The sequence below is a fragment of the Mirounga angustirostris genome, unplaced genomic scaffold (genome assembly GCF_029215605.1).
Source record: "Mirounga angustirostris isolate CCGP_5_RB_7025 unplaced genomic scaffold, mMirAng1.0.hap1 SCAF_1, whole genome shotgun sequence".
NCBI lineage: Eukaryota > Metazoa > Chordata > Mammalia > Carnivora > Phocidae > Mirounga > Mirounga angustirostris.
In genome coordinates, this window is record NW_026991709.1 from 128,270,654 (window position 1) to 128,284,387 (window position 13,734).

The following is a 13,734-nucleotide window of genomic DNA, read 5'->3' on the forward strand; positions in this document are numbered from 1 at the left end:
TTAAATAAGGAACAAATGTCCTATTTTAAATTTGATCACCATACAAAACTTCAGATGTGTCATGGCATTGCTTGTGAGACACTAACATACCCTTTGATTGTTTGTTTAAAAGCTTCAGTTCTGTACTTTCGTTTCCATTTAAAAATATGTTTAATAAATAAAGAGGGAAAAATGAAAAAAAAAACCTACAAAAATTTAAGTCTGAATGACCACTTTTTGTCAGAGGAGAAACAAAACAACAGGAATATGTCTGCACACAGGAGGGCAAATAAACATTTGATCAATGTAGTGAGGAACCTCTATGAAGGAAAAATAAAATACAGCTAAATATCTTTCTAAGGCAGTTTTGTTAATACTATATATGCAAACTAAAATTTTAATTTATCAGCCTAACCTTCCTTCAAATGTGTATCCAAGCATTTTGAAAAGGAAACCGGCATTCTGTATTAGTTTTCTGAATAGAATCCATTTGCAAGTAGGGTGGAAAAGCAGCTACTTGTAGCTCACATTAAAATGTATAATTCTCCCTTTGAGCATATGAAACAGAATATTAAAATTCTAGATCAGTCCAACACTGATTTGGATTAACCATGCAAATCAGTAACCTCTAAACCAGCAGAATAATCTTTTAAATAACTCAGCATCATTAAGAAAAGTAAGGGGGAAATTCCTGCCTGAACTTAGTATACTAAGAAAGAACTGTACTTCCCCTAAATTAATGGATTATTTTTAATATTATGAGGATTTTGAATTGTGTAACCAGCCAGGTCTCCCTTTTCATGTTAGTTGCTTGAAAAATCAAAAATAAACTTACAACCAATCTTGTGTAAGTTCTGTGTTATGTAACGTTTAACACCATCCTACTTTCTTATAAAAGGCAGTGCATGTATAAATAAATAAATACATGAATACTATCATTTTAACCATTTTGTGGGTATCATAAAAATGTGCACTGGTAAGAGAATTCTGGATATACACTGAATACAAAGAGATGTTTTTGTTTCAGTAAATAACAATGACACTAAAAAATTCCAACTAATTGGTACTTCACATATTGCAAAGCACTTCCATACATAACTCAACAGAACATCATAATTTCCAGTGACATACAGCTACTATATTTTTCCCATTTTATACATGAGGAAACTGGCTCAAAGAAGTTAAATGGCTTGATCAAGTTCACAAGGTATTTTTCCTTCCAAATTCTGGACTATTTTCATTACAGAATGCTAGAAAGAAAGGGATGTTAGGAGAAATCCCATGAGTGACTAAAACACCAGGATCAATGTAAATATTATAAATTATGAAAATTATTTGAAGCTCAATAAATTTTGTACCCATCTGTAAGACTATTAATATGATGACTATTAATATGATGATGTAGCACTTCTTTAGATTTCTATACCAGAAAAAGTTTCCTTCAATAAATGTGAAATAAAGACATTTTTAGACAAGCAAAAGTTGAGAGAATTCATTGCCAGCAGGACAGCACTAAAAACAACCCTAAGACAGAATTCTTCTTCTTGAAGAAAAATTAAGGCAGAAACAAGGAATGCAGGGAGGAATAAAAAACACTATAAAGAGTAATTCTGTAACTATGTATAAGCCAATATTAACTCTATAAAATGATACTAACAATATATTGTGGAATTTAAAATTATGTAGAATATAATTTTATGGCAAAAATAATGTGAAAGACATAAGAGGGTAAATGGAGTTAAAGTACTTAAGGTCCTAGCATTACTGGGAAAGTGGTAAAAGTAATAACTTTCCTTAAACTAAGTTTCAGGGGTGCCTGGGTGGCTCAGTCATTAAGCGTCTGCCTACAGCTCAGGTCGTGGTCCCAGGGTCCTGGGATCGAGCCCCGCATCAGGCTCCCCACTCCGCAGGAAGCCTGCTTCTCCCTCTCCCACTGTCCCTGCTTGTGTTCCCTCTCTCGCTGTGTCTCTCTCTGTCAAATAAATAAATAAAATCTAAAAAAAAAAAAAACAAAAACTAAGTTTCATTATACTAAGGCAACAATGTATGTTATAATTGCTACAGTTTTCACCAAAAGAATAGTAAAACAACGTATATTGACAAGTTCATAACTAGTAATTTACTAGAGGGAAAAGAATCAAATAAAAATTTAAAATAAAAGCAAGAAAGGAGAGAAAAAGAAACAACAAATGGTATATATGGAAGACGAATCATAAGATGACAAATAAAAGTACAAATATAGAGTAATTATATTAAATGTAAATGGACAATATTTCAATTAAAAGACTATCAGATTGGGTCAAAAATTATATCCTGCTCATAAAACAAACCTTAAATATAAGAACACAGAGCAGTTTAAAGAAAGAGGTATACCATGCAAATATTTACCAAAATATTGCTGGTGTAGCTATACTAGCATCAGACAAAATAGACTTAAAGGCAAGAACCACTACTAAGAGTGAGGTGGTAGGCTGATAAAGAAATTAAACCATGAGGAATATATAACAATTCTAAAATCCAATAACTGTGGGTGTGTTTGTGTGTGTGTGTGTGTGTATAAAGCAAAAATTGACAGAATTAAAAGAAAAATAGACAAATTCACAGTCATAATGAAAAACTTTAACATACCTCTTTCAATAGCTTATACAAGCAGACCAAAACTTCAACAAGGATAGAGAAAATCTAAACACAATTACTAAAATTGACATAACTGACATACTAACACAAATGCATCCAACAATGGTGGAATTCAGATTCTTTTCAAGGGCACACTGACCATTTTCCAAATTGACTATACTTAGGATCAAGGAAGCCTCAACAGACTTCAAGGATTGAAAACTTCAGAGCATATTTTCTGACCACAGTGAAATTAAGCTAGACTTATTAATTAATAACAGGGGAAAAAAATCTACAAAATCACCACCCACTTGAAAATTCAAGAATATACATCTAAATAATTCATAGGTGAAATAAAGTCCAACAAAAATTAGAAAAATTTAAAACTGAATATTAATAAAAGTACAAAATATCAATACTTTGAATGTAGCTAAAAATAAATGATTATAGCAAAATTGAAGTATTAGATGTATATATTAATAAAGAAAAAAGCTTAACATCTATGATCTAAGCTTGAGAAGATAGAGAAAGAAGAGCAAATCAAGCCAAATAAAGTTTAAGGAAAGAAATTTTTGAAAAGTAGAAAATAATGAAATAGACAAAGACACACAATAAAAATAAAATGTTAATAGATTTAATAGAACTCTAGCGAGACTGATCAAGAATACAAGAAGAAAAACCCACACAAACAATAACAAAAATGGAAAAGTATACAACACTATGGATGCCACAGCTGTTAGAAAGTACTAAGATGACATGTTTTTCCCCAATAAATTTGAAAAATGAGATGAAATGAACAGTCTTTAAAAAAATATAACTTACCAAACTGATACCAAGAAAAAATACAAAATCGGAATAGTCCTTCATCTATTATAAATAATAATAAAAATAATAATTAATTTTAAAAAACTTTTAAAATAATAAAATAAAAACATTAAATAATTAAAGCAATATTTAAAACAATAATTAAAAAAAAAACTTTTTTAAAGCTCCCCACAAAAAACCCTCCAGGGTCAGATAGTTTTACTGGGAAATTCTTTCCAACGTTTTAGGAATAAAGAACACTAATCTTATTTAATCTCTTCATTTTAACAAGTCAGCACAACTGTGATATAAAGTATAACAAGAATAATACAGAAAAAGAAAATTATAGGCAATTTTTTTATGAACATAGATTCAAAAATTCCAAATACACACATGTATGCATATTATAAATAGAATATGATGCTATATTAAAAAGATAATATATAAAAACCAAGTGGATTTATTAAAATCAATCAATGGCATATATCTCATTATAGATGAAGAGAAAAATTATACTTGGATGCAAAAAAAGGCAGTGGGTAAAATTCAAAACCCATTTGTGTTTTTAAAGATATTTATTTATTTATTTATTTATTTATTTATTTATTTATTTGTCAGGGAGAGAGAGAGAGCACAAGCAGGGGAAGGGCAGAGGGAGAGGGAGAAGTAGGTTCCTCTCTGAGCAAGGAGCCCGATGTGGGACTCAATTCCAGGACTCTAGGATCATGACCTGAGCTGAAGGCAGACACTTAACAGACTGAGCCACCCAGGCATCCCCTCTTTGTGTTTTTAAAAGGAATAAAACTCTTAGTACACTGGGAATAGAAGGGAACTTCTTCAATCATTTTTTAGAGCTATAAAATATATAGTAAATATTATTCTTATTGGTGACATATTGAAAGTTTATGCTTTTATTTTGAGATTGAGAATAAGATAAGTATGTCTACTATCACCATTTATATTCAATACTGTAATGAAGGTGCTATTCAGAATAAGGGCAGAAAAATTTTTAAAAATATAAATATATTTATACATATAAAGAATATATGTAAAGATTAGAAAAAATATATTAAACTGTCATTAAGCATTTCGACATGGTTATGTACATAAAAGGTCATTTCAATAAGCCTGTGACAAACATTTTTTTTTTTTAAGATTTTATTTATTTACTTGGCAGAGAGAGAGCACAAGTAGGCAGAGTGGTAGACAGAGGGAGAAGGAGAAGCAGGCTCCCTGCTGAGCAGGGAGTCCGATGTGGGGCTTGATCCCAGGACTCTGGGATCATGACCTGAGCCGAAGGCAGACGCTTAATGACTGAGCCACCCAGGCGCCCCCTGTGACAAACATTTAAAAAATGAAATGCAAAATGTCACTTACACTAACATCATACAATGTCAAATACATAGGAGTAAATCCAATGAAAGATGTGCAAGGCCCTACACTGCATACCACAATACATCACTAAGAGAAATTAAAGACCACCTAAAAAAAGGGAGTGGGGGTGGAGAGGGAGACATCCACATACATGGATTGAAAGAGTCAACATAATGAAGATGACAATTTTTCCCAGAATGATCTATAGACTCGATGCAATATCAATCAAAATCCTAGCAGACTTTCTATGGGAATTAACAAGCTAATTCTAAAAGTTATGTAGAAATGCAAAGGGACAAAGACAGCCACGGTAGTTAAAGAGGAACAAATTTGGAGATCTTGTATTACCAAATAGCAAGATTCATTATAAAGTTGAATTACTCATGAAAATGTGATATCAGCAAAGAAGAAAAAATAGACCAATGGAACAAAACACAGAGCTCAAAAGCAGATCCACACATATTCAATCGTTTGATTAATGCAAAGACAAACTGTACTATGGTAGAAGAAAAAAAATGATCTTTTTAACAAAATTGTGCTGGGCCAATTGAATACCCATATGGAAAATAATGTATGTGGACTCCTATCTCACACCATATACATGCACAAAAATCACCCGTTTTTTCAACTATGAAAAATAACATAAAGCTTTTAAAAGAAAACAGGAGAATATCTTCCTGATCTTGGGGTAGGCAAAGATTTCCTAAACAAAATGTAAAGAGCACTAACAATAAAGTTATGGACTGATAAAATGAATTCCATTAAAATTATGAACTTTTATTGAAGACACCCTGCTATGTAACCCAATGTACATGCTATACTTTGAACACTGAAAAAAAGGAATGAAACTCACAGGTCCAAGGAGTAGAAGGCTTATCAATCCCTCTGTGCCCACACACTCTCTTCTGAGGATTTAATTCAGCTCCTGTGGGCTCAGAGTCTTCTTCAGGGATTGGGTTAAAAGCAGAACAGAGCCAGACAATCTCTCCTGGCTCTGACAGGTTGGAAGGGTTGGATGAGAGCAACAATTCCCGACACAGGACATTTTGAGCTGTCTTGGGAGCAGACTATTATATTATCTCCACCAGTAATAAAATGATAACAATAATAATGATAATAAGGAAAATACTAGCTGAAATTTTAATGATGTTTACTATAAGCTAGGCCCTTTTCTATATTCCTTACATATATTAACTCATTTAATCATTCTATTCTCATAACAATCTTAATGAAGCAGACCATTCTTCAGATGAGTAAACCATTAGGATTAGGTCAATTGTTAAAGGTTCCATATTGAGTAGTTGGGGGATCTGAGATTGCAACACAGGTTGTCTAGTTTTAGAGACATACACTCTATGCCATCCTGTCTCTCAATGCTGTATCAATCAGAGCATTTCTGATCATTAAGGACTCTTTTGAATTGGAAATCATGGCTAACCCTGATAGAAGACCTTCAGGCAGGGGCTGACTTCCCAGGCTTACTTTGGGTCCTACCCAGAACCATAAGCCACCTTCAAGGAACCCTGGGGCCCGAGACAAGCCATGCAGAGCATCAGACCATGGCAAATGTAAGGCACACAAACAGTGAGACCCTCTGTGGCAAGGAAAGGAAGGCTGGCAAGTTTGGCCGTTTTCCTGTTGCTTGGCATGGAAAGGGCGTTAGTTGTCTATTAAGTACAATGAGTTGATCATGAAGTCAAATCCTGCTTTTATGGAGACATAATTCTACCGAAGCCACATGTGATGGATGTATTAAGGTTATAAAAAGATGTGAAATTATCTGGCTAAAGGACTATAGAACAATTAGATGTAGAGTCTAACTCAGTAATCAATCAATTTTGATACAAGACTATTCTCTTTTTTGGAAATCCTCTCAGCTACACTGAAGGCATACTGCTTTCCATTTACCTGTCTCGTTTTGGTCTAGTAAGATTTACTTGCACTTGAGCACATGGAAAAGACTTCACTTATCAGCCAGTGATTTGTAGAAAGGGACCTGCTCTGGTCCCTGTGCACCTGCCTGGAATGGGTGTAATCTGATTAGAGACACCACCTAGCACTTTGGGTAAAAGATTTTTTATTATCCTGTTACAAGTTAAAAAACTATCTATTATATACAGTTTTATTCTGGTAACTATATATCTGTGTACCCATGGTTTTAATTTTTTCCAATTTCCAACCAAACATTTCTATATGGGAGCAATTACATAACCTTGAACTCATCAATTCCATCCTTTTTGAAGACTTTTTTCTTACTTGACTCCCAGATTTTAAATCTAGTGATGTGAAAGTGGGGAGGTGGTTGGGGGGAAAGAAGGGGACAAGTTGGCAAAACAAACAAACAAACAAAAAACCAAGGGAGAGGTGCATTTTGCTTAGATGTCTATGATTTGCATTCCTTTCTTTTTTCCAAAATACAGCCAACTGTGAAGAAGTAAGCAAATAAATCCCTAAGGGAGGGAATTTAGCAGTGAAAGGGAAGGCTGGGATCAGGTTTGTGTGAAGCAAATTACACCTGAACTCCATAAACTTGCCATCTGTCCAAGCTGACCAGAACTACCCAAAGGATTTAAAAGCACAGGTTGATAATGAATTGAAAATGTAACTCAGACTTTGTCTTGTCTCAAGGTAACTAAATTTACCCTTTGAAATCTGCCCAGACTCTAACAAGAGAAGCCTAATGCACAGCAATGCACGACTCCAGTGGGCTGGGGCAGCTTTACTGATCTTCTAGATAATATTTTTATTTTACATAATTGAGGATCATCCTGATATCCATCTAGAAAAGAGTACACATAACTTAAGCAATTGAATAAATAGTAATAGAAATTTAATAAAAGAATAGCGGGTTTTGCTTTAGTGTATGGTAACCTAAAAATAAGTCTATACTGAGGTGGAGTTGAATATCAATATAAACTTTATCTAAATATAATGAAAGACACTGGACGACTTGAACTAACACTTCAGAAGCAATATTATATAGCAACCATTTTATAAGGGCCTATCATGTCCCAGAACCTGTAACGGTCCTCCCTAACCTTTAATATGCATACAAACCACGCAGGGATTTTGTTAAAATTTTTATTCTGAATTTTTGGGGAAAAGTGGCAGCTACATCAGAAGCATAGTTCCTGGATCTTCCTTAAATTCCCATGTAAAACAGAGCAGCTCTATAGCAAAACCAAAAACCATGGCCAACATTTTCAACAAAGTTAGGTAGCAAGGTGTCCCTGCACACCTCAAAGTACAAGGAAGTGAAGACAAGAAGACAAACCACAGTTGCCATATGGCCTGCACAGTATCAGCATCTATGTGAGAAGAAGCAGAGGGAATCAACGGAGTGACTGAAGGACCACAAAACAGAATAACTTCAAAATAGTCAAAAAGTACTTACTGAAAAGCATGGTGGGCCCATCCAGGAACAGCAGCTGAAACTGTTAGAGGATCTGCTCAATCCAAAAGCTGCTTGAATGCAAGAAAATCCCAGGATAAGGCCTAAAGGGTCTGGAGCAGAAAAGCTCAGGACTGTGCAGTAAAATTTTCTACAATGTCAGAAATGTATAACCAATACCCACATGAGGCACATTGAAATGTGGCTAATGTGTCTGAGGAACTGAATTTTCAAAAGAGTATTTAAAAGCAAAGGTGAATGCATTCTTTCCACCAAATCAGGCCAATATACTATCATGTCTCGGGGAAAACCCGTAAAATTTTAGAAACAAAGTTTGGGTAAATTTTGTCCCGTTCATAGCAGTCTTTCTAATTACTTTCTTCCACTATTGGGCACAATGTTTGAAAGAAGATCACTGGCTCTCCCTCCACTGTGGTGGTCCCATGCCCTCCACACCATAAGAATTTGGCCAATGGGAGAAGTGAAGATGGGAGCAACACCAATGAGAGGAAAACAGGGAGATCAGTGTGGCTGAGGAGAAAATAAAAGGGAAAGGGTTGTGTTTTTGTTTTTGTTTTTTTCTTGAATCTTTAGCTACTCTTGGAGTATATGGAATCACAGATTCCATATAAACTTTAAAGTTTGGGAAATGAACATGGACATTGTTCAAAGTTGGAAGGAGACGGTGGGTTGGCAATAGAAATAATGATCAAAGTATCCTTCCACTGCCAATGGTTATTCACTCAGCCACTCCATAAAGGCTGGTTGTGGCAACAACCTGCACTGCTTCACACTTTGATTGAATGGCTGTGCTCCAACTGCTTTAATCATCTCTGATCGTTTCCATAGGTTCTTTTAAGATGGGCAAAGCATCAGAAGTAGGGGAATGTATGAAATTAATAGAAGGCCTGCCTATCTCCCTTCTTTAGTCTCCACCAACCTCTCCCTATTCCAGTCTGTTGTCTTTCCACTGTTTAATGAGGAAATAAATAAATAAAAATCTCTAATTCCAACAGTAAGGCCTTGGAGAGAACAGTTCCAAAATGGCATCACGAGGAGCTCAGCAGACCTGCTCCCTAGCAAAACAACTATAACTGGTGAAAATTACCAAACACCCCCAACAATTTAAAGTCACTAAAAATTGTCTTAAGGGCATAAAGTAAATGAAGAAACATTTATTCAAGAAAATCTACTAAATCTCAGTAAAAACAAGAGTTTGTGGCACTTAGGCACTCCCCCCAGCTCAGTGTGACAAAAATTTCACTCTGAGCAGGTGTGGCCAATAAGATGGGGTTCTCCCTTCCTCCAGAAACCTGTCCTGGGCTTGGATACCTCTCCAGGAGGGGCAGGCTCCCAGCATTTCTCATCTCCCCAGCTCTGTGTTACAGAGATTAAATTCCACATGATTGTAACCAAGATATTAAGGGCTCTGTTCCTCTACCTAGTCCCTACAGGTAGAATGGAGGCTTTACCCCAGGAACAGCAGACAGAGAATACTGGGGACCTGATCACTGATCACCTTTGCCCCAGCTTGTTCACAGGGTGGACGTTCCATGCCAGGAGAAGCAAGCCAAGAAGAGAGGCTACTGCCCCTGGCCAGTACCCTGCTCATGAGCAGGACTGTCACTCTAAGAAAAGTGGGCCATGTCCCTGCCTTCAGCTCCTGAGAAATGCTAAGAGATTTTGCTCAGGGCTAAGGCAGGCTATAAAAAGAGAGGATTCAGAAGTTCTCCCCAAAGAGACTGATTTTATTTGGAACAGAGTGTAGGAAATTCAAGCCTAAACTCCAGCTCTCAGAAACAATGAAGATTTTGGTGGCAAGCAATTAAGAGGAGATTGGTAGCTCCATGAGTACAATAAGCTAAACCACAGGCTAGCTACCTTATCAGAGAAAATCAGGGAAAGAGATAGCTAAGAATAGGCAAATTTCAAACCTCAAAAACTGGCCTCAAAAACTACATCTGCAAAGAGGTTCAAATTTAATTGGAAGAGACTGGAGAGCAATGCATGCCTCAAGGCATTGTTGAAAATAATAAAGCAATGAGTTGGCAATTAGTGAAGGCTAACAATTGGATGTAATACCAGCAGAAACAGCTCAACAGAGAGAACAGAGAAAGAGACAGAAAGCCTTGCTAAAACTACTGTCCCAAGGCTAACTGTGCATGTGCCCACGGCTATACTCTGAGGATTAACACTAGAGGTTTCACACTGGAAAGGAAATAGGTTTCACTAGAATAACCAGGCATGTCACTAAATGAATAAAGAAGCAAATTATACCAAGCCCCAGAGAGGTGGGGGGAGCAAGGAAAATAAGTGTTCAGAGTTGATACAATATACTATCTAAAATGTCCAGTTTTTACCAATTATGAGATATGCAAAGAAATAGGAAAATATCTATACACAGTGGGGAAAAGCAGGAAACAGAAACTACCTGAGAAGTCTCAGATATCAGATTTAACAGATGAAGACTTCTAAGCAGCATTATAAATATGTTCAAAGAACTAAAGGAAACCATGTTTAAATAAATAAAGTATGATATAAATGTCACACCAAATGAAGAATATCAATAAAGAGATAGAAATTATTAAAAAGCACCAGATAGAAATTCTGGAGTTGAAAAGTATAATAACTGAGGGTGCCTGGGTGGCTCAGTTGGTTAAGTGACTGCCTTCGGCTCAGGTCATGATCCTGGAGTCCCGGGATTGAGTCCCGCATCGGGCTCCCTGCTCGGCAGGGAGTCTGCTTTGTCCTCTGACCCTATCCCCTCTCATGTGTTCTCTCTCTCTCATTCTCTCTCTCTCAAATAAATAAATAAAATCTTTAAAAAAAAAAAAAAGAAAAGAAAAGTATAATAACTGAAATAAAAAATTCACCAAAGGGGCTCAACAGTAGACTTTAACAAGCAGAAGGATCAATGAACTTGAAGATAGATTGACAGACATTATGCAATCTAAAGAACAGAGAGAAAAATGAAGAAAAATTAACAATGCCTTAGAGAAATGTGAGAGACCATGAAGCACAACAACATGCACAAAACGGGAGTACCAGAAGGCAAGGAGAGAGAGAAAAGAGAAAAAAATACTCAAAGAAATAATGGCTGAAAATTTTTCAAGTTTGATGAACTACATTAATCTACATGTCCAAGAAGCTGAACTAACTAACTCCAAGTAGGATAAATGTAAATCCACACCCAGATACATTGTGCCTAAAAATGCTTAAAGACGAAAACAAAGAGAAAATCTTCAAAGAAAACATCAAACAATATTTAATAAGCATTGGTTGAAAAATTATTGTGTCCAAGTATAAAATACTATGCAAACATTTAAATGATAGTTAGATATATTTTGTTAAGGCAGTACAGTATTTCCTTTTGCAAGTAAAAAAAAGGCAGGTTGTAAAATATATATAGTATGCTTTTTTTTGTAGTAACAAATACATTTATATAGGTATATAAAGCACTTAGCACATTAACTGTCAATCACAGAGTAAACATTCCATAGACAGTAGCAATTCTGGATCTGTTGCTGCAGTTGTATTGTGACCTTTGTAAAAGTGACCAGGCTAGATATTATCTTCAGATTTTGTATCAGTCATTTTATGCTAGTCATTGAGAAAAGATATTATTACCCAAATCTACTGCACTTGACTGAAATGTTTTCCTACTTCAGCTTCTGTTGAGTGAAAATAATGACAATGACACCAGTTCTCACTCCCTAGGGAGGCATGCCCTGCCCAACAGCTTAGTTCTAAATCCACATAAGAATTTCTCAGACTTGTGGAACATAAGGAATAGCATGGAGGACATTAGGAGAAGGAAGGGAAAAGGGGGGGGGGGAATTGGAGGGAGAGATGACCCATGAGAGACTATGGACTCCGAGAAACAAACAGGGTTCTAGAGGGGAGGGGGGAGGGGGGATGGGTTAGCCCGGTGATGGGTATTAAGGAGGGCACGTGCTGCATGGAGCACTGGGTGTTATACGAAAACAATGGACAGTGGATCACTACATCAAAAACCAATGATGTATTGTATGGTGACTAACATAACATAATAAAATTAAAAAAAAGAGAGAAAGAATTTCTCAGACCATGGGAGGGGAGAGAAATGGGCTCTCTTGCTCCAGAGCGTCCTTCACCAAGATGGGGCTGTTGGCTACCAGCTACTTACGGGCCCCACATTAGCTACAAAAACTGCTGCCAAGTTGGCCTGTATTTCTCCCTTCCCTAAATCCCACCCTGCTCCCTTTCCCTGTCCAATTTGGGAACGCTCTCCTGTGAGGATACTTTCTTAGTTCTTGTAGGTCAGGCAGGTACTGGTTCCTCTCTGTTTTCGTCTACCTATAGCTAAGCCTTGTCTGACGTTTTTGCCCAACATCACTAAAGTCTGACTCCAGGGTTGAGTGTGAACTAGACTCTTACAGTGTCCCTTATGTAGCTAACCCTTGGACCAGATCTCAGGTTTTTACAAAATCCTGAGACCTTCACAGTTTACTCTGACACCCCTACTATTCCCACCAACATTCCCTCCACTTAAATCACCTAAAAAATATAGGGCCACAAAATCAAGAACTATCTGGTTGACTTCTCACAACAAGACAGATAACACCAACAATGAAATATTCTGTTTATTTTCTGTTTAATTATAGCACCATTATTCCAATAGTATTGTCCTTTGTTTCTCCTACCAAAATAATAAATTCTAACCATTCATAATTTAACTCAATTTAAAGGGATGGCCTAGGAAACCAATTCATATATTATATTTTTCCTGTGTGGGAAAAAGTGTTCAGCAATTGCTTATATAAATTGGCAGTATTCAAAGTGTTGTCTTCAATGAACTTAATTATCCTAACTTTCTGAGTGTTTATAAACTTCTGGAACCTAAACTACTTTTAAGAGAGACTTATCTGTATTTGACTGCTATAAATAAATTAATCCCAAAAGGTTTAACAGATTGCAGAGAGAGGAAAGGTTACAATGTGCAAACATTATCAGATGAAATATAATTAGTATTATACCAATTCTTCATTAAGCATTATAAATATAATATGTACAGCTATTAGTGCTAAAACAAAACACCTGTCAATTATTCACAAGTGTTTTCAATTGTAAGAAAATATTCCACAGTAAACAGATGCTACATACTGAGATTCAGAAAAAAATTCTCAACCCCATTCAATATAATTTTTCTAAGAGTGTCTCCCAAAGATTACTCATCACACTTATGTATCTGCCACTATAATTAATAGTTCTCTGTTATTCTTTCTACTTTAGGTTCAGCAATAAAAATTTCATTACCAGATAAGCTCATTTTGATTCAGATACAACCAAGGTAATTACTAAATTCATAATAAGATGGTTATTTGGGGTCAGGATGATGATAAATCCTTAGCTTGTACTTGCTGAATAGTTAATAATCTCTGCAAGGAGAGCTGATCTAATGCTTACACAAAATATATTAAAATTCTCCTGTATTTTTATATTTGGGAGGTTTTAGATTTTTTAAGTTTTGTCTGAGTCAGGTATTATTTTTATAAACCTAAAACATTATAGCAATACTATTAGTATTATTC

The 13,734-nt window shown here is 35.7% G+C and overlaps 1 protein-coding gene across 4 annotated transcripts in view; it reads right to left on the reverse strand.

Moving 5' to 3' along the window:
- NEK11 (NIMA related kinase 11) overlaps positions 1–13,734 on the reverse strand; it is a 240,926-nt gene that overhangs the window by 144,768 nt on the left and 82,424 nt on the right. The window lies entirely within an intron of this gene.